This window comes from Psammomys obesus, unplaced genomic scaffold, assembly GCF_907164565.1.
Source record: "Psammomys obesus unplaced genomic scaffold, mPsaObe1.curated_primary_1811, whole genome shotgun sequence".
NCBI lineage: Eukaryota > Metazoa > Chordata > Mammalia > Rodentia > Muridae > Psammomys > Psammomys obesus.
Window position 1 is genome coordinate 23,171,284 of NW_026596091.1, and position 18,891 is coordinate 23,190,174.

Consider the following 18,891-nt stretch of genomic DNA (forward strand, 5'->3'; position numbering starts at 1 on the left):
CCACGCATAAATCACACCACACATTTTTCTTGAATCATTGCAGCACCTCCAAATCTGGCTATTTCAGTCAGGGTATCCTAGTTACACCACTACAACAACCCCCCAAATCTCAGTAACTCAAACAGGGTTTTTTTGTTGTTGTTGTTTTTTGTTTTTTGTTTTTTTTTTTTTTTTTTCTCATGTAGGTCTCTATTGTGGTTTGACTGGAGCTAATGCTTTACTTTGTATTGTGTTACGTAGACTGCCCTCTGGGTCACTGCGGCCTGACAAAGGAAAGGTGGGACACGTAGGAACTTATGTCAACAATTATCTGTTAGGATTTGAAAATAACTCTTTCCTTACTAGTCACTTAGTTTTAAGAACTAGTAAACTGGCCTAGTCTAAACAAAAAGGTCAAGAATATCTTCCTACCATAGACCTGGAAGGGCTTTAGAACACAAGTCATTACCAAAACCCACTAATGACTCCAAGTAGGAAGAGAAACAAATGCTATTTTATGTGTTTATTTTGTCGCTCAATAATATCTTAAAATTCTTTGTGTCAACAGATATTTACATCACTTTTTCATAGAATTATATTAACCCACCATTTAGCTGTATCATAATTTATTTAACTTTTTTGACACTAACAAATATTTAGAATGTCTACTCTAAATATTGATATATGAGATATCTTTATGCATAAATCTCTTTGTATAAGTGAGACTATATATCTAAAATATGAAAATGAGGAAAGAAGGCCCTGGCGTTGCTCATAAATTGATTTCAATGTCGTTTTAAGTTAGTCTGGTGCTCACAGCTAAGGAAGGATCTGTTGTTCTCCTGATACACATAAGTAATCTCATTGATATTAACATTACAGAAGTTCATTCTGAGACCACTATCAAATTAGTTTTAAAATACTACTTCATAATTTACCCAAGCACAAACAAAAAACAAGGCTAACTGTACAAATCACTTTAAATTACCAAATGTTCTCTTTTCTCCTGTTAAACATGGCCTACTTTTTCTTCACTCATATCTTTAGACTCTTTCTAATCTGTATTTTCCCTGGATAGCAATGAAATACTTAAATATAGGATTGTACCCAACCTAGAGAAGTGACTCTACTTCATGCTATCCAATCCAAACATAGTAGAAGATGTATAAAGACAACCTCTTATGGAGAAATTATAATTTGTTTGGGTCCCCTTACTATAAAAAATAAGAAACCCAGGTAGTTAAACTGCAGGTGTATTTTGGGTGTTCTGCTGAGAACTGACAGATGTGGTCCTTGAAGTCAAATTTATACTCACATGTAGTAACTATTCCTCTGGCGTTATCATTAATATTCCTTTTAAGGTATTGCATTATTTTTTTTCCACCAATGAAACATTAAAATATCTGTTTTCTCACACCTTTGCCACCACTGTGTAGTTTCAAATTGTTTGATCTTTGATAAATGGATCTGTGAAAAATAGTCTGCCTCTTGTGATTTGAAATTTAACTTATTACCAAAGCCAACCACTTTTTTTTTAATTTAAGCCATTTTTTTCCTGTTGATAATTTACATGTCATTTCTTAATGGGTTTCTCTTTTTATTTGTAATAAACTCTTCAGATACTTGCTTTCTATGTGATTTTATTTCCAAATATGCTATAACTCCTAATTCTAACAAAATTATATTGCTGTAGATGTATAGAATTTTTAGGTTTCATGCTTTCAAATTTATATGGCTTTTTATTTATGATTTCCACATTTTGTATCTTAACCAGAAAGAACTTAGTTTAAAATTAAAAGAGCAAAGAAGCAAAAATTCTCTCTCTGTGTGTGTCCTTTTACAGTGAATACTTTCTACTCCTTTGCATTATGAAATCTTTACATTTGTTTCCATTTCTTCTCCTACTTCTGTTTTTCTTTCAATTTCCCTAATGGCCTGCACATAATTGTATAGACAACTATTTTTTACATCTGTGAGTTTAATTCCCTTCCTCTGCAATAGGAATCCTTAGTGGGTGAAAAAGTACATACTTTCATTCATTCATAATATATTATTAGACAGACACTTTCCAATAATTTCCCAAACTAAATGGATTAAACTAAATGCCATTTCCATCACCTGGCTATAGTGTTTGAAGAATTCGTCTACACCCTCATAGAAAGTAGTTACTAAAAGAAATTACAGTCTTTTTAGTTTTCAAAAAAGAAACTTCTCTTTCCTGTGAGACTTCAAGTACTTTTTCTCTTAGTAGGTACAGTGTTAAATTTTCTCAGCTAAGTCTTCAAGTAAAAATAGAAAATGCTAAATCTACCGAGTATTGCCACGGAAGGCTGAGAGAAATCCATGTGAACTGTGGATCCAGCCCTGCCTAAGTCTCAGTGTATGTCTGGAATTTTCACTTGTGTGTAACAGTAATTCTCTCTCCTATTAAGAAGACATTTGGAACTGAATTTTCTACTCCCTGCAACCAAACAATGTTTGACACCTTTTCTTCTTATATATGATGTTTCTAATAGTCTCTCTCCTGATTTTATTGCTCTCTGAGTCACATGGTATACATGGATAAATGATAGCTTATTTCGGTCAAGGGTTGCTTTTTTGTTGTTTTGTTTTCTAGCCCATGCCAGAAAAGACCTACAGAATCCATCTTTCCATTTCATTTAAATTTCTTACTAACACTTCACATTTAAAGAGATTTTCATATGTATACATATTTGTTAAAAATGGGCTCATAATGCCAACAACTGGCCAGGACTAATCATCACTACATGGATATCAGTCATACTGGCTACAGTTTTCTGTTGTTCTTAGAACTATGGCTTGTGTGTATCTGTTTTCCTATCTGTCCTAATTGAGCAGACACCAGGAAGGAAGAAAGTATTTTCTAGATTCATTTCCATGTACAAGAAGAAAACAATGACCCCCTGAGGATTTCTTTACTAGCAGAATTTAAGGTCTTTCTCCAAGCATATAGTGAATTCCTAAAAGGACTTCTTGCAATTGTTATGGAGATGGAGGTCTTTATATAGCTTGGGATAGTCTGTTCTCTCAGTCTTCCTGCCTCCATTTCCCAAGTGCTCTGATGACTGATGGGTGCTAGCACACCAGGCTTCCACAGAGAACTTGAAGAAAAAAAATACTCTGGGTAATGGTGGTGTATGCCTTTAATCCCAGCCCTCAGAAGGGAGAGGCAGGTGGATCTCTATGAATTCAAGGCCCCCTGGTGTACAGAACAAGTTCCGTGACAGCTAGGGCTACATAGAGAAATCCTGACCAGAAAAAAAAAAAAAAAAAAAAAAAAAAATATATATATATATATATATATATATATAATTTATAATATTACATTATAATATATAACACATAAATATTTTATATAAATAACATAAATATATAATAGATTATATAATTTCATTATAATATGTAAAAAATATATATATATATATATTAATCAGCCATTAAAAACAATGACACCATGAAATGTACAGGTAAATGGATGGAACAAGGGGGAAAAAAATCATCCTGAGTGAGGTATCCCAGATTCAGAAACACAAACACTGTATGTACTCACTTATAAGTGGATATTAGCTATAAAATAAAAGATAACCATGCTACCATCGACAGACCCAAAGAGGCTAAGTAACAAGGAAGGCTCAAGGGGTGGAGGAATGCATGAATCTCCCTGAGAAGGGAAAATAGATAATGGACTGTGGAAGGTGAGAACAGGAATAGGAGAGGTCAAGTCAAGGGAGAATGGAGAGAAAGAGTTCTGAGAGAGGCAACTGGAGTTGGGGGCATTTCAGAGGCAAGGTAAAAATCCAATATAATAGAAATTCCCAGGAATCCATGAAGGTGACCTTAGCTAAGACTCCTAGTAATGCAGGATACAAAGCCTGAACTAGTCAACTCCAGTCACCAGGTGAGACTTTGCTTGGAGGGATGGAGACACCAACCCAGCCACAAAACCTTTAACCTAGATTGTCCTGCCAGCAAGATGTGCTGGAGTAAAGGTGACACAGACATTCCGGAAAAGGCTAACCAATGACTAGTCCAGCTTGAGAAGCAGGCCTGGAGGGCCAGGACCCACATGCCATATAGCCCAAAGATCTAGGATAGAACCAAACAACACTGGGGGGGGGGGGCAATGAAATAATTCCTAATGATATCCTGCTATATTCATAGATTGGTGCCTAACCCAAGTGCCATTGGAGAGGTTTTATCCAGCAACTGATGGAAACGGATACATAGACCTACAACCAATCATTATGTGGAGCTTGGGGAATCCTACAGAAAACAGGGAGGAAGGATTGTAGGAGCCAGAGGGGTCAAGCACACCACACAAAAAAAAACTTCATAGAGTCAACTAGCTCACAGGGGGTCACTGAGCATGAACCAACAAGCAGGGAGCTTGCATGTGTGTAACCTAGGCCCTCTGCACATATGTTAGAGTTGTATGGCTTTGTCTTCTGTGGGACTCTTAACAGTGGGAGCAGAGACTGTCTCTGACTTTTTTTTTTTTTTGCCTGCTTTTGAGACCCCTTTTCTTTTACCGGTTTGCCTCGTCCAGGGGAGGTGCCTAGTCTTACTGAAATGTGATATGCTATGTTTGGTTGATATCCCTGGGAGGTCTGCCCTTTTCTGAAGGGAAATGAAGGAGGAGTGGACTAGGGGGAGAGGGAAGGTATGAAGGAGGGGCTTAGAGGAGAGGAGGGAGGAAAATTGCAGTTAGGATATAAAACATGAAAGAATAAATAAATAAAACAAAACAAAAATATAAGTAAACAAATGAGAATTATTTTTCTCCAAAACAGTGAGCTTTAAAGGCAGTTGAAATAAGAAGGTTTAAAATAATTTTCTTCTGCATAATTTGATACATTATGTATGCCTAAAACCCTATCTCATAATTGAATGTTACTTTAATGAGCATAAAGCTCTTTAAATTAAGAGAAAAGAAAAGATTTAAAATTATCAGTCTGGTCTTATCTCCAACTCATTCCCACTATATAAATAAACCCAGCGTGACTGAGCCCGGACGACACTCTGTGGCACAGTTTAGTTCTCTGTAAAGGTGCGCTCTAACAATCAGTGTAACAGCAATACGTCATCAGCTCCACGGAGCAAAAGAATGAAATCTGTCCAGCCAGGGTCATGCCAGGCAAGATCATTTCTCTTTCCTATGTCAAGACGGACAGGACACTTTCTAACAAGAGTCTAAATTCTGTCCTGTAAAAGAGCCCTGCTGAGGAACAGCTAACTACAAGGAGAAGCATCATCTAGATAATAGATTCTTCAAATTCAAATAACATTTGAAACTTTATTACTATATAATATACACGCTTGAATAATATGTAGACCTAGCAAGGATTTTACTATTTATGTGTATTTCTTGGGCAGGGGCTGGGACTATCCGAATATATATATGGAGGTCAGAGCATGACTTGTGAGAGCTGAAGAGCTGGTTCTCTTCTTCCATGTGGGTCCTGCGGGTCAAATTCCAGTTGTCAGATTTGGTGGTAACTACATTTGCACAAGAGATTACTTGCTGCTCCCATATGTATTTAAGATATGGTAATAGTATATAGATAAATAAACAAATTTCACATACATGTTTTATAAATGTCACTCATATCTGTTTTCTTCCATATAAAATTATGAAAACTCACCGGGCTTCTTAAAAATGTCTAACCATAACCAAAAATATTCTTGTTCAGATCATGGTGTTTCTGACTATCAAAGGTTAGCAGAGAAAAACTCCAGCACCCAGATGTGAGAGAGTGCCTTCTGAACTGCTAGTCACGGAGACTCCAGAGTCCCCCAAAACAATACAGGATCTTGTCACTCTGCTTTGCTGCCAACCAGACCCAGAGAATAAAACCCTGTTCCTGAAGACACACCATTCTTCATTTGCAAGATGTAGAAAGGTCAAGCTGGAACTGAGATGGACACTTCTTCCTGTTGGAGAAATCATGATGCTATATAGACTACTGAAATAAAAAGGCATCAACAGTCCTATCCAGGTTATAGAGCCCTACAATCTGTAACACTAGTCTGCCTGGCAAGATGCACCCACTGGTACATCTAAGGGACTATAGTATTAGGGGTAACGGCTTCTCCTCCATGGAAAGAAATTCATATACTGTAAACCCAGTCCTAAACTGATGGCTGAGGATGTTGTAGAACCCGAGGGCAAACTTAATTCTGTTGCTTAAATTGTCATGGTACCAAACTGCTTTCTAAATATGTGTATTTATACTCATAGACAAATGTTACCCTTGGCTTTAATCAGAGAATCCTCTTTGCAAATGAACAGTAGTGACTGCAATGCATGACTGCTCAAGGTGCTGAGAGTAAGTGATGGTTGAGTGCTCAGACCTAAATATTGCAGAAGAGGGGGCAGAAAGAATGTAAGGGCTAGAAGACATGGAGAAGGACTGAAATGCTGTCTTCTGTGCATGGTATTTCATAGGCAAAGCCAGTAGAGCCATGACTTCACATTACCTGTGTCTGCCTGCAATGGACCTACACATCTCCTCAAGCTATAGTTAATTCCCAAATGAAAACAATAACCAGGCCATAATTATGCCCAATCTGATATAACTTCTCTATGTAAAATCAGAAATGCATCATAGATTTCAGAATAAGTGGCAATGTCCCTTGAAAGACTTTATTTTAGTGTCTGTAACTTAAATATGATAAACACTGATTTTACCTCAAATGATGGTATATTATATAATAAATAAATAGAGGGGAAACATCAATATCACTTAAGGTATGTTGATATATGCATAAATACATTATTTACAAAACTCGACAGAAGAACTCATGCCAACTACAATCTATCTTTTTCCAACTGATCATGTGGCCTTAGCTGACATTTATAAGTACCTTCATCTGCCAGCCATTCTATATTCCCTCCACTCTCAGCAAGCACCTCAGCAGGGCTTTGTTCTTTTCCAGGAAAAGCGACTTAATACCTTCATTTTTGAAGTGCCCAGACCCTTTGACATCCTACTTTGGGTTTGGTTGTTGTAGCTTCCGTTGACTTTAATGACCAAGAGACACCCTAACGGATCTCCAACACTCCAGACATAAACTTTTTTACCACCATTGTGATTAAGCAATCTAATTTCCCCTTAGTAGTAGGATAAATTACCCCTCCTGGTACTGCTTTTGTTTTTTAGCTCATTGTTTTAACAGCATCTGAAGCCCAAAGTGGCTAGGAGGAAGTCTGAGCTTCCAGTTCAGTAGAATGTTTGTTGTGTCTCCAGATAGAAGCACTCTGCCATCTGGAACCAAAATTTCTAGGCCAGCAGAACTTAAGGTTGAAGAAACAGGAAGCAAAAATTTCCCTAGTGGATCATTAGGAGTGATAGTGAATGGGATCATTTCCATTTCTGGCCCTTGATTCCTGGACCCATAAATCCTGCCTTTGGGAGAAATTGTACCATAGTTTGGATGTTGATTCAAAGGATATACAGCATTCTGGACAACCCTGCTCCAGCCCTCCAGGATATGCTGTAACTGTGTCTTCAAAAAACCATTGCATCATTCTTTCAGGGCAACTGCTTTGGGATAGAGAGAAACATGGTAAGAGCAGTAGATTACATGAGCATGGACCCTCTGTCTTAGTGTCCTGGCTGTGAAGTGAGGTCCTCAGTTAGCAGCATGCTGAATAGAATACAGTGATGGTGGATAAGGCTTTCTGTAAGCCTTGGTGGTTACTAAGGCAGAAACATTACATACAGAAAAGGCAAATCTGTAACTGAAATAGGCTTCTATTCCAGTAAGGACAAAGCATTGTTCTTTTTAGGAAGAAAGTGGTCCAACGTGGTCAAACTGTCAGCAGGTTGCCAGTTGATCACCCCACAGAATGGTTCTACTTCCTGCACAGTTGGTCCAATCAGCATCACGCCATCAATATAGTCAACCAAACAGTGTGGTGGCCCACATCTTTAATGGCAGCATCCAGGAGGCAGAAGCAGGAAGATCTTTGATTTCAAGGCCTGACCAGCATACAGAGGAAATTCCAAGATAGCCAGGGCTACATAGAGAAGCCACACACACACATGCTCACACACACACATATATTAGACCAGTGTGTGTTTTAAGGTAGATACAAACAATCAAGATCCCTTAGAACTAGGTAATGACACAGGGCTGGAGAGTTAATATACTCTTCAGGCAAAACTGTAAAGGTATACACTGGACCCTACCAAATAAAAGCAAATTGCTTCTGATGGTCCTTATGGACAGGTACTGAGCAAAAGGTATTTTCTAGATCAATAGCTGCATACTCTGTAACAGGAGATGTGTTCATATGCTCATAAGAAGATACCACATCTAGCACAATAGCTGACGTCAAAGTTACTACCTGATCAAGTTTGGGAGAGTCAGCTGTCGTTCTCCATGATCCATCTGTCTTCTGAACAGGTCAAACAGGAGAGTTGAACAGCAAAGTGAGAGGAACCGTATCCCTGCATCTTTTAAGTCTTTGAGGGCGCCTCTGACTTCTGCAGGGATTTGATACTGGTTTGGATTCACTATTTCTGCTGGTAATGGCAACTCCACCGGCTTCCATTTGTCCTTTCCAACCATGATAGCCCACATTTCACAGGTCAGGAAACTAAGGTAGGAATAGGAATCCTGACAACTTCTAAGTACATCTATCCCAGTGATACATTCTAGAACTGTGTAAATACCCGCAGGATGCCTAAACGACAACTACACACTCATCTTCAGATTCCAACAACAATCCAAAGTACAGTTCCACCAAAGTTTACTCTGGAGAGAAGATCGGTGTGTTGGGCTTACTTATAAACCACAAAAGCTTGTATCTCTACTTATAAGACACAAGCAGGGCTTAACTGGTAGGAAAATGGATGACTTCAAAGCAGCCACACTGGAAAGCCTTCACTAAGCATGGATGATATCATTCCCATAGCTATACAGAGGTAGGTCCTCTTCAAGAAGTTCCTCCAGTTTATATACTCTGCACTTCCAAAGAGCCCATGCAATTAGAGCAAAAATTGCATACCAGGCTGGAGGGAGTGATTGAAAACTCAGAGGAGCTTCTAATGATCCTGCCTATTCTCCCCTTCTACATGAATGTCCAATATCCCACAATCCCAGTCATGATGACTCTTGCAAGTGGACATAGCTGATCTAATGAAGATGATAACTATTTTTCTTAGAGAAACATATTCTACAATACCAGTAAAAGTCTTTAAAATGCCTTCAGGGTCAGGTATGGTGGTGTCTGTCTCTCATCCTAGTACTAGGGTGGCAGAAGCAGGGAAGTTGATGGAAATTCTGGTCATGTCAGGCCTCTATCATTAGACTGGGTTCCCCAACCCACCCCCACATGTTCTCAATCAGGTAAATTACTGAAATTAGTAACCATATGAAATAAATAACTTGAAATCTGTGCTGAGAATTTATATCTTAATTGTTTCAGGTGATACTTAGTAATTATAGTGTATGAAAAAATGGAGTGTTTAGAGCTTCAGACTTATTTATACAGCTATGCCTCTGTTTTCAGGGATTAGATGGTCTCATTTGTGTTTCCTTTTTTTCTGGCTGGCCTGGAACTTGCTATGTAGATTGAGCTGGTCTTAGGCTTTTGGCCTCTTGTCACTATTCTGAGTGCTGAGATTACAAGTATGTGGCCCATGCATAGCACATTTTTATAGATCTTGAACTGATCTTTTGTAGCTCTTCAAAGAAGTTACACAGCTGTAATAATGGCAAGATCAAATTACATTCTCATTTGATATTCTTTGCTGGTTTTATTTGTATCAACAGAGATTTAGAGACTTTTCCTTTCGTCAATCTTTTTACTTTTGTCTTTTTCTAAATAAATCAAAGTAATTTTTTTGTACCATACCATGCTTGGTTTAAAACAGGCTTGCACATGTTAGGAAAGAGGACTTCCACTAAGCTAAAAAAAAAATAATTTAAAAGCAATTGGATAACCACTCTTCAAGCAAATAAAAATAAATAATTTTGTTCAGTATGTTGTAGATTTATTTTTTCTCCTTACTTTCTTTATCCTAAAGTGCATTAAACTTTATAATAGACTAATACATAATCATCTTAAAACAGATTATAGTCTTGATAGGCTGAGTGTAAGGCATTAATTTCTTGACTACATATAGATGACATTTTTCCATTTGAACACAATGATAGAAAGTTTTTAAATTATGGGCTTCTCATTCTAGTTTGGCATTCTTTAAATAATTATTCTCTATTAGCTTCATAAAGTAGCATCCAAAAAAACTGACATTATTAATCCATGTTTTGATAACGGCTATTTTCTGTTGTTCATTTACTTATTTCAAAGAAGGATGATGGTTACAAAAGAAACCTTAGTGAAACTGGAGTGAAGAGTGGGTAAGAGGTCAGAGTGTTGAAACATACTTATTTACTTTAAAAGCAGCAATGGGGACTCCCAAGGAAAACACTGTGTTGTTTTTTTTTTAAAGGTATAAATATGACTCACAAATGCTTGACTCAGGATTTGGGTGGGAAGTCATAAAAATAAGAAGAAGATACCCCTACTAGGGGTTTCTTGTATTGATGAGGTGTTGCCTCAGGGCAGTGGATGCTCAGAGCACTAACCTGTGGACTGGCATAGCATGCTTTAAAGAAGGTTTAAAATAAGAAAAGGACAAGGAGAAGATAAAATCTAGACTAAGGCAAAGAAATCAGTCTTGGTACCAATTGAAAGCTGAGTTAAATACATAGACCAGACAGATACAGAAAAAAGACTGTCACTGTGGGCTGGCCTAAGGGACAGTGGCAAACACAGACAGTGTTATGTCTAAATTATAGAGTCCAAGAAGAGAAAATGTCTGAGACAGATTCTAGGTAGGATCAGGGCTCTGTAGTCATGCTGAGTTCAGGCTAAATAAGTCATTTCTTGGACCCAGGACAGGTACTAAGGGTGCATGCACTATTCCAAATCCTATAATTGTACTTGCAGAGTAAAGGGGGTCATATGTAGAGAAAATAGAATGATTTTATGAGGGAAATGACATTATTTCCATGACTTTCACAATTCTTTGGGTATAGTTTATTTTTTAATAAAGGCAATGGTTATAAAAACTCATCCTTTAGGCTATAGTTCTTATATTGTAAAAATCAGACATACAAGCAAAATACTCATACATGTAAAATAAATAGTCACCTCCTGCAACCAGCAAGACTTCCAATAGAGAGATGGGCATACCAACCCAGCCACAAAACCTTTAACCCACATTTTTTCCTGCCTATTAGAGGTGCAGGAATAAAGAGAGTAAGGGAATGTCCAACCACTGACTGGCCCAACTTGAATCCCTTGCTATTAAAGAGAGAGCTCACAAATGACACTATTAATATTCTGCTCTATTTGCAGACAAGAGGCTACCATAACTGTCATCTGAGAGGCTTCACCCAGCAGCTGGTGAAAACAGATGCAGAGACCCACAGCCAGACATTCAGCAGAGTTAGGGAAATCTTGAAAAAAGGGGACAGTGGATTGAAAGAGCAAGAGGGTTCAAGTACATTACAAGAAAACCTACAGAATCAACTAACCTGAGCCCATAGAGGCTCACAGAGACTGAAATACCAACCAGAGAGGATCCATGGGATGGTTCGAGGCCCCCTATACATACGTAATAAATGTATATCTTGGTCCTCATGTAGAAACTCTAACAGAAAGAGCAGGGGCTGTCTCTGACTCTGTTGGCTGCCTTTGGATATGCTTCCCCCAAGTGGATGGCCTTGTCTATCTTCAACAGAAGAACTAGCACACAGTTCTAACACAACTTGATATGTTGGAATGCCAAGGTGGGTTGATATTCATGAGAGATCTACCCTTTTCTGAGGATAAAGGCAGGGGGACATAAGGGGAAGGGAGGGGAGAAAGAGAGACTAGGAGGAGAGGAGGGAGGGGAAGCTCTGATTGATAGGGATGTGAAGTTACTTAACTGATTAATTAATGAATAAAAAATAAAATAAAATAAATCTAAGACAACAACAGAAACAAACACAATACGTCTCCCTAAACAAGACCTGAACAAAGACAACACCAATAGATATGCTAAAGTGGAAGGGGGAACTCTTCTGGAGTGGAGAGTAGAGATGGAGGTGGGAGGCTAAGGAATGTGAGAGACAGAAATTCTCCGCCCCAGTGATGAGACCAGTAATTGATTACCCAGTACCAAGTGGTCGGCCCTGAAATCCTGTATGTATAGTCAATATTAAACAGACCCTTCAGGTTGTTGTTTGCATATTTATGTATTTATATTTATGTAACAATAACAGAGAGGAGGCCATAGATTTCTGAGGTAGCACTGGTGGGGGGGGCACATGGGAAGAGTTGGAGGGAGAAAAGGAGAAGGAGGAAAAAAAATAAAAATGAAACTCTGCTATAGGTCAAAGTACCTCTTGTTTATAGGTCACTTCAAAGCTCCTTTTAATAGAAAATAAACATTTCACCAGAAAGAATGCTAATAAGCTGGCATCAGGGATTTCTGTTAAAATGTATGGTTGTAAATAACCAGAAAATAAGGAGGAATATTGTTGCCATATTTGTCACAGAATATATATGTGGAGGAGCTGTGCTCTCAGCTCTTAAAAGGCTTCTTCAGCAATGGGAATACATCCTGGGTCAGAACTATTGATTATAGTGTGCTTGACCTTCTGTTAAGAGCCATTCATAATTGCTGTAAATAATTCAGTTATTGAGACTTGGTAGTCAGAAAGAAAGACTTAATATTTTATGCTTATTGAGCTTGTTATAAAAATCAAATGAAATTATATCTGAAGTGATCTGGAAGGTAAAGTCACCATAATATCATAAAAAACTCATTCTTTTTTTAATCTTTAAAATATATTTATATTTGTGAGCATTTTGCCTGCACGTGTGTTTAACACGTGCTTGTTATAGGTGGTTGTGATCTACCGAGTTGGTGCTGGGAATCGAACCCAGGTCTTCTGGAAGAACAGCCAAGTGCTCTAAACCATTGAACATTCTCTCCAGCACCAAAGTTCATGCTTATATTTGACAATATTTAAAGCATATTCTTCTAGCTATATTTTGTTTGTATTAACTTAATAAAACTTGGAGCTCCAATTTGGGAATGTAAGGAATTAGACAGCATACTGACTTTAGACAAAACAAAACCAAGAAAGATTCTGCTAGGAGCCATGGCTCTGCTTGGTAACAGTTTCAGTTGTCTATGACCCTGATCAGGCCCCCTAATAAACAATTACAAAACCAGAGTGTCATGGGACATTAAGCATTTTATTGCTCATGTGTCTAGAATTGGCTGGGGGCTAGCCAGGCGGCTCTGTCTAGGCTTAGTTTACTCATATATCTTGAGGTTGGCTAGTTGTCAACTAATTTGGGATGCCTTGGCTGAAGTAACTGGCTCTGCTTCCTATCTCCTATCTTTCCGTAGACTGCTCCATGACCATGTTCTCATGTTAATGCTACAGAATGAGTTTCTGCTTATCTGTACATCCTAGCGTTATCGGTGGTGAAAGTAAGCCACATGGGCAAGCCTGGGATCAAAGGCTGGGAAAACAAGACTTTTTCTTTCATGGTGAATATCTACGAAGCTACAAGGCAGAGGATGAGGAAGTGAGAAGACATGGTGAAGATTTGGGATAACGATGCAGGACAGAGAAAATACTGGGATTGGACATCATGAAGAGATTCTGGAGTTTTAGGTGAATGAATTTATTGTTTACTGCTCTAAGGCTATGCCCTTCGCAAAACAGTGTCTCCATCTTATATACACTTGGAAGGATATAGACAAATATTTTGTTGTCAGGACAGTGCAAAAGACAGCTGATCATGCTAAGTTTGTCTCTCTGTTCCCCAGAATTGATGTGATCCCGTGGCAGATTTCTCTCCAGTGGATCTGAGCGTAAGTAAAAGAGCCATTTCCAGAAAGGGGCAGTTGAAGGGAAGGTGTGTGCTTTCTTTTCTCTCTTTCTCCTGGTGGGTGGGGCAAAGAACATCAAGCAGAGATGGCAGCACCCACAAGCTGAGGAGAAACTGGGTGGCTGACACTTCAGAGAGTTATCTGCCAGCTACTGTTCAGAGCGTGAGAACAGGACATGAGCTTTAAATGCAGGTTTGTCAAAGCACTAACAACTCTAGGTGGGCAAGGCGCATACCAGCAATCAGGAGGCTCGGGCACGAGTTTGAGGCCTCCCTGGGCTACTTCCTGCCCCCTCCTCCTCAAGTTTTTCTTTATTTCTCTACTTATCACATTAGAAAGCACAACACCAATGAAATACCACGTAGGTAATAGCAATATCCTCTACTTAAAATTTTAAAACCAAAGAATTAAAAGTAGTCTTCCTGGAATTCCCAAGCATAAACTTAATTCCCTCTTGTAAAGGCTACATCTTTCATTATTTAAAAACAAAACAAAACAAAAAAAGTGGAGATTCTACCACCAAAATAAAACTATGCTTTTTTCTTTTTAGTTAAATAATGCTTTAGAAAAAAAATAAATTAAACTTTATATTTCCTCTGGGGAAAGTGGACAGCAATCATTAGGTATCAAAGCTCGAGTGTGCTTTGTAAACTGTGGTAGCCACAAACCACGCTAGCCTGAGGCCGGCTTAACTCTCACTGTATAGTTAAAAAGCTAATGCAGTTAAAAAAAATTAAAATACAGAGCAAAAATCTCGTAGTAAATCAGGGCGAAAACAAACATTTGAGACTTTTTTAAAGAGCTCCAAACACACAGTGGTAGGAGGAGACCACAAAGCCATTTAACAAATACACAATGTTACTGTGTTGGGATTTGATAACATTTCTGAGGTTTTGTTTCCAACATCTTGACATAAAGAAGGATTTGTATTAACTAAGTCAACTAGAAGAATTTTTATGCAATTTCTGAGAATTTCTGGGTTTTGAAGTTCTATTACCCTAACATCTTGTATTCATTATTTTTATTTATGCTTTTTTCTATGACTTGAATATTGGTTCAATTATGCAAAGCTTCCAAGAGGAAAGCTTCATATTGAAAACTTCTGACCCCTTTGTGCATTTCATTAACCAATCAAAAGTATAGGAACTTTTGGGTTTTTTGTTTTTTTTTTTTTCTCCTGTGAAATGCTAGACGGCGGCAGACGTCGCCCTCTACTGGTTACCAGAGGTATACGCAAGGCAAAGTGAAGCGGCAGTTTCCTTCCCCATCCTCCAGAGAAAGAACTCAACAGCCCTTGTTGATTTTAATGCTTAGGTTCTACGTTCAATTATTCCTTTATTTCAAGAAATGCATTTTGGGTCTTACTCCCGTTCGTGTTTATTTAGTTTAGTTATTTTTCTTGGAGGATAAAATGCATATTTGTTATCGCGTCCATAAGACATGCATATCAAATTTCCAAAACAATGCTCGGAGCTGCAGTTTTGAAAAATGAGCCCTTGAGCGCTTCTGTATGACATGTGCCTAGGGTGATGGAATGATGTTCTTCCCTTCAAGTATGAGCAAAGTTAGATCTTACTACAAGTACTTTGACCTTAGGAAGACATGCTTGATAGATCTTTACTTACGGTAAAAATGATGGCTTGTAAATAAAAACAACCAAGCAAGCAAACATAAAACACTCCGTAAGTGATCAGTAAAAGAGAGTCTCTTCAGCATATTCTTTAGCCTAGATTTCCAGGACTTAGACTGATTTATCATGAAATGAAATTTTTTTCTAGTATTGGAGTTTAAACCATGGCTCCTGTGAATGCTAGGCAAGTAGTCAACTGAGCTATTTATGCAAGCCCTGTACTCCAGGCGTGTGTGTGTGTGTGTGTGTGTGTGTGTGTGTGTGTGTGTGTGTGGGCCCATCTATCGCACATGGGCACCATTACACCCTGGCAGTGTTGTGTGTGTTCTAGGGATTCAAGCAAAGTCTTCAGCCTGCGAGGATGGTCTTTTATTAACATCCAGGCTCTGAACTTTGACTCTCCTGCTGCAACCTGCAGAGTACCTGGGAATAAGAGCATGCGCAAACAGGCCTGGCTGTGATAAAATATACTTTTTTGATATGTTGATAACTTGGTTTGAGATTTTAGACTCGGTTTCAGGTAGATAGAATTTAAGCACATATTGACTTTGAGGGTACAAGATAAGAGACAAAAATATTCATTAAGTAAATAAAAATCCCCTTATAGATCTGAAGGTTCCAGAAGGTTGTCTGCTACTCTTGCCAAAAAGAATACGTAAACAGTCCATGTTTTGCTTTGTTTTGTTGAGAGAAGACCTGACTCTGGCCCAGGATGGCCTTGAACTCATGGCAAACCTCTTGCCTCAGTTTTCGAATGCTGAAATTACAGGTGTGAGCCATCATGCATGCCCAGACATTATTTTTTTTAAAGTGTTGGAGCAGCTCACACTAAGGTCCAAATGGAATGGCAAAAGGGCAGAGTGTAGCTGAATGCAGGTGCCCCAAATACAGCTTTTCTGACTACCAGATGGAGAACACTTGAGTTTTTACATGTCTTTTCTTGCAAAACCGTATAATCACCATAAATAAGTTCTTTTTCCACCATAGGCCCTATGTCTTTAAAAAATACTAAAATTTTTGTTACAAAAGTTCTTCAGTGTCCACTCATATCTCTTTGATTTATCGAAAGCCGATTAACAGTCAAAACAAGGAATTCTAGAACTTCAGTGGAGTTTGTTTGTATGCTTTAACTTGCTAAAATATGTCTTTGTCATAAGGGAGCTATTGTATGAAAAATTAAAGAAAAGAATTGGGTAGATGGAATTCTGCACATGGAAATTAGAAGCTTTACTAATGTTTCAAGATACTTATGACAAGACTGTTCAGAGATTGATAAAATCCTAACCTTATCAAGTCCTTGAAGGTAGGTTGAAAAAAATTTATTCATTCCAAATAATTTATTGGATTAGCACAGAATAAAATAACGCTTTGAAGTAAATATTCACCAAAAAATTATTTTGTCTCAGGTTATAAGGCCTTTTAGTAAGAGAGTGAAAGTTTTAAAATCAATTTTAGTAGTTGGTCAGGGCAAAGAAATAGTTCACATGGACAGCACAAGTCAAGTTGGCGATTTTATAGACAAGCTCTGGTTTGTCATTATGTTTCTACTGTTTCACAGTGTGATTAGAATACAAAGATAAATGAAGATATTGCTTTATGAAGTTCAGTATATCAAGCCTTAGTACCTGTAATTTATTTGTTTGTACTGTCAATTACAGGGGCTGAAGAGGGGGCTCGGTTTGTAAAGTGATGGCTCTGAGCATGCGACCTCGAGTCAGGATGCACTGCAGCCATGTGAACGCCGGACGTGACAGCGTCATCACCTCACCCTGGAGTGCACCTCAGGCGGCATGGCGGTGACCTTTGCGACTCGAGTGCTTGGCAGGTGGAGGTTGAGCAAGGTGACCCCTAATGTTTGCTGGCCAGCCAGTCTACTCAACGGCAACCTCTGGATTCAGTGTGAGACCCTGTGGCGAAAGCTAAGTCAGCAAGAGAGAGAAGACAATTGATTTCAACCCGTGGCCTCCTCATCCCCAGACATGCACACACAGGCACATGCCTGGGTGCATACACACATACACAAACACGGACACCACACACACGCAAAACAAACACATGCACACACACACGCTTATCCAAACAAAATATTTTTCAAATGAAAATAGAATAGAATTAAAATGGATTTCAAAATTAGAATTCAAAGTACTCTTATTTAACCAAAGAAAAAACCTGATAATTTCCACGATCCATTCTCATCCACTTTTCGAAACTCTCCTATTTCTAAAATCTCCTGTAGTCACATTCTGCCTGAGCTCCACTTTCTTCATTCTTTCAAAGAATTACCCTAATGTCTCTGGGCTGAGACCTCAGGCCTGAGCTTACTCAAGTCTGAACCAGTACAGTTCTTAGGCTGTTTCCCATCTTATAGTTAAGAGCATTGGCAAAATAACATGACTTCCTCTAACTTTAAAATGTTGCAGAACTTCACATTTTGCTGAAGATTGTTTTTCTCATAGTTTTGGAGAAAAACTTTGAGGAATCCAAATGTGTATCAGTGGGATTTATCTTTCAGAATGGGGAAGATGTGTTTTGCCAGTCAGAAATGGACTGTAATCCCCACAGATTTCAAGTTTAATTCAAAAACACTCTCTCCCAAGCTGCTAAATTTGGCAACCCACACTCTCCCTCCATATGCCACCCTTAGGGAATTCTATATACGCTGTCCATAATGGTTTCTACTCAGGACGTCTGGAAAAGTAGATCTTATGGTCACAGAAGAGCCATTAAAGGGAATTTGAAAACAGATCCATTAAGGTGAAACATTCAATTGTAACAGTCTTCACGTTGGATGGGCTATGCTAATTGATATTCAAGGAATGAATCTATGTGCCCCACACTCCCATCATACTGCTCCTGCTTGTATTCCTTACCAAGGAGTTTGATAGTCTCTCTGGAGAAGGAAATACTAGCAGAGCATGATATGCATAGAAAGTACAATAGATAGATGGATTGTCTGTATGTGGACTTCGTTTCCATTCCATTTTGTTGTTCAAGAACCTTCACTGTTTCAAATGACCATCTTCTTTTCATTAATTACATCAGCTCTGCTTTTTTTATGTCTTGTTAGAGAAACGACAGTTTCCATCTTTCTCTCCTGGACTGTGGAATGAAGTAGTTATGTTTTGCAAGCATGTAGAATCTTAAGCATCTCTGGTCAGTTTGGGATATTTTACAATATTTTCCTGTGTCGTTATGCTGGCTTTCCCTGAATATGTGTGTGTGCTTCCTCACTCTCTCAGCTCCCTTATTGTGAGCGCAGACTTTTTTTCTCCACCTGGCTCTCATTTTCAAGCCTAATAGTTCTCAAGAGCAACAAACTTTCCCCAAGGTCTCCCTGCTTCATCCTGTCTC

The 18,891-nt window shown here is 38.4% G+C and overlaps 1 pseudogene; it reads right to left on the reverse strand.

Moving 5' to 3' along the window:
• Window positions 1–7,161: 7,161 nt before the first annotated feature.
• LOC129691659 (uncharacterized) lies at window positions 7,162–17,300 on the reverse strand (annotated as a pseudogene).
• Between the last annotated feature and the right edge of the window lie 1,591 nt (window positions 17,301–18,891).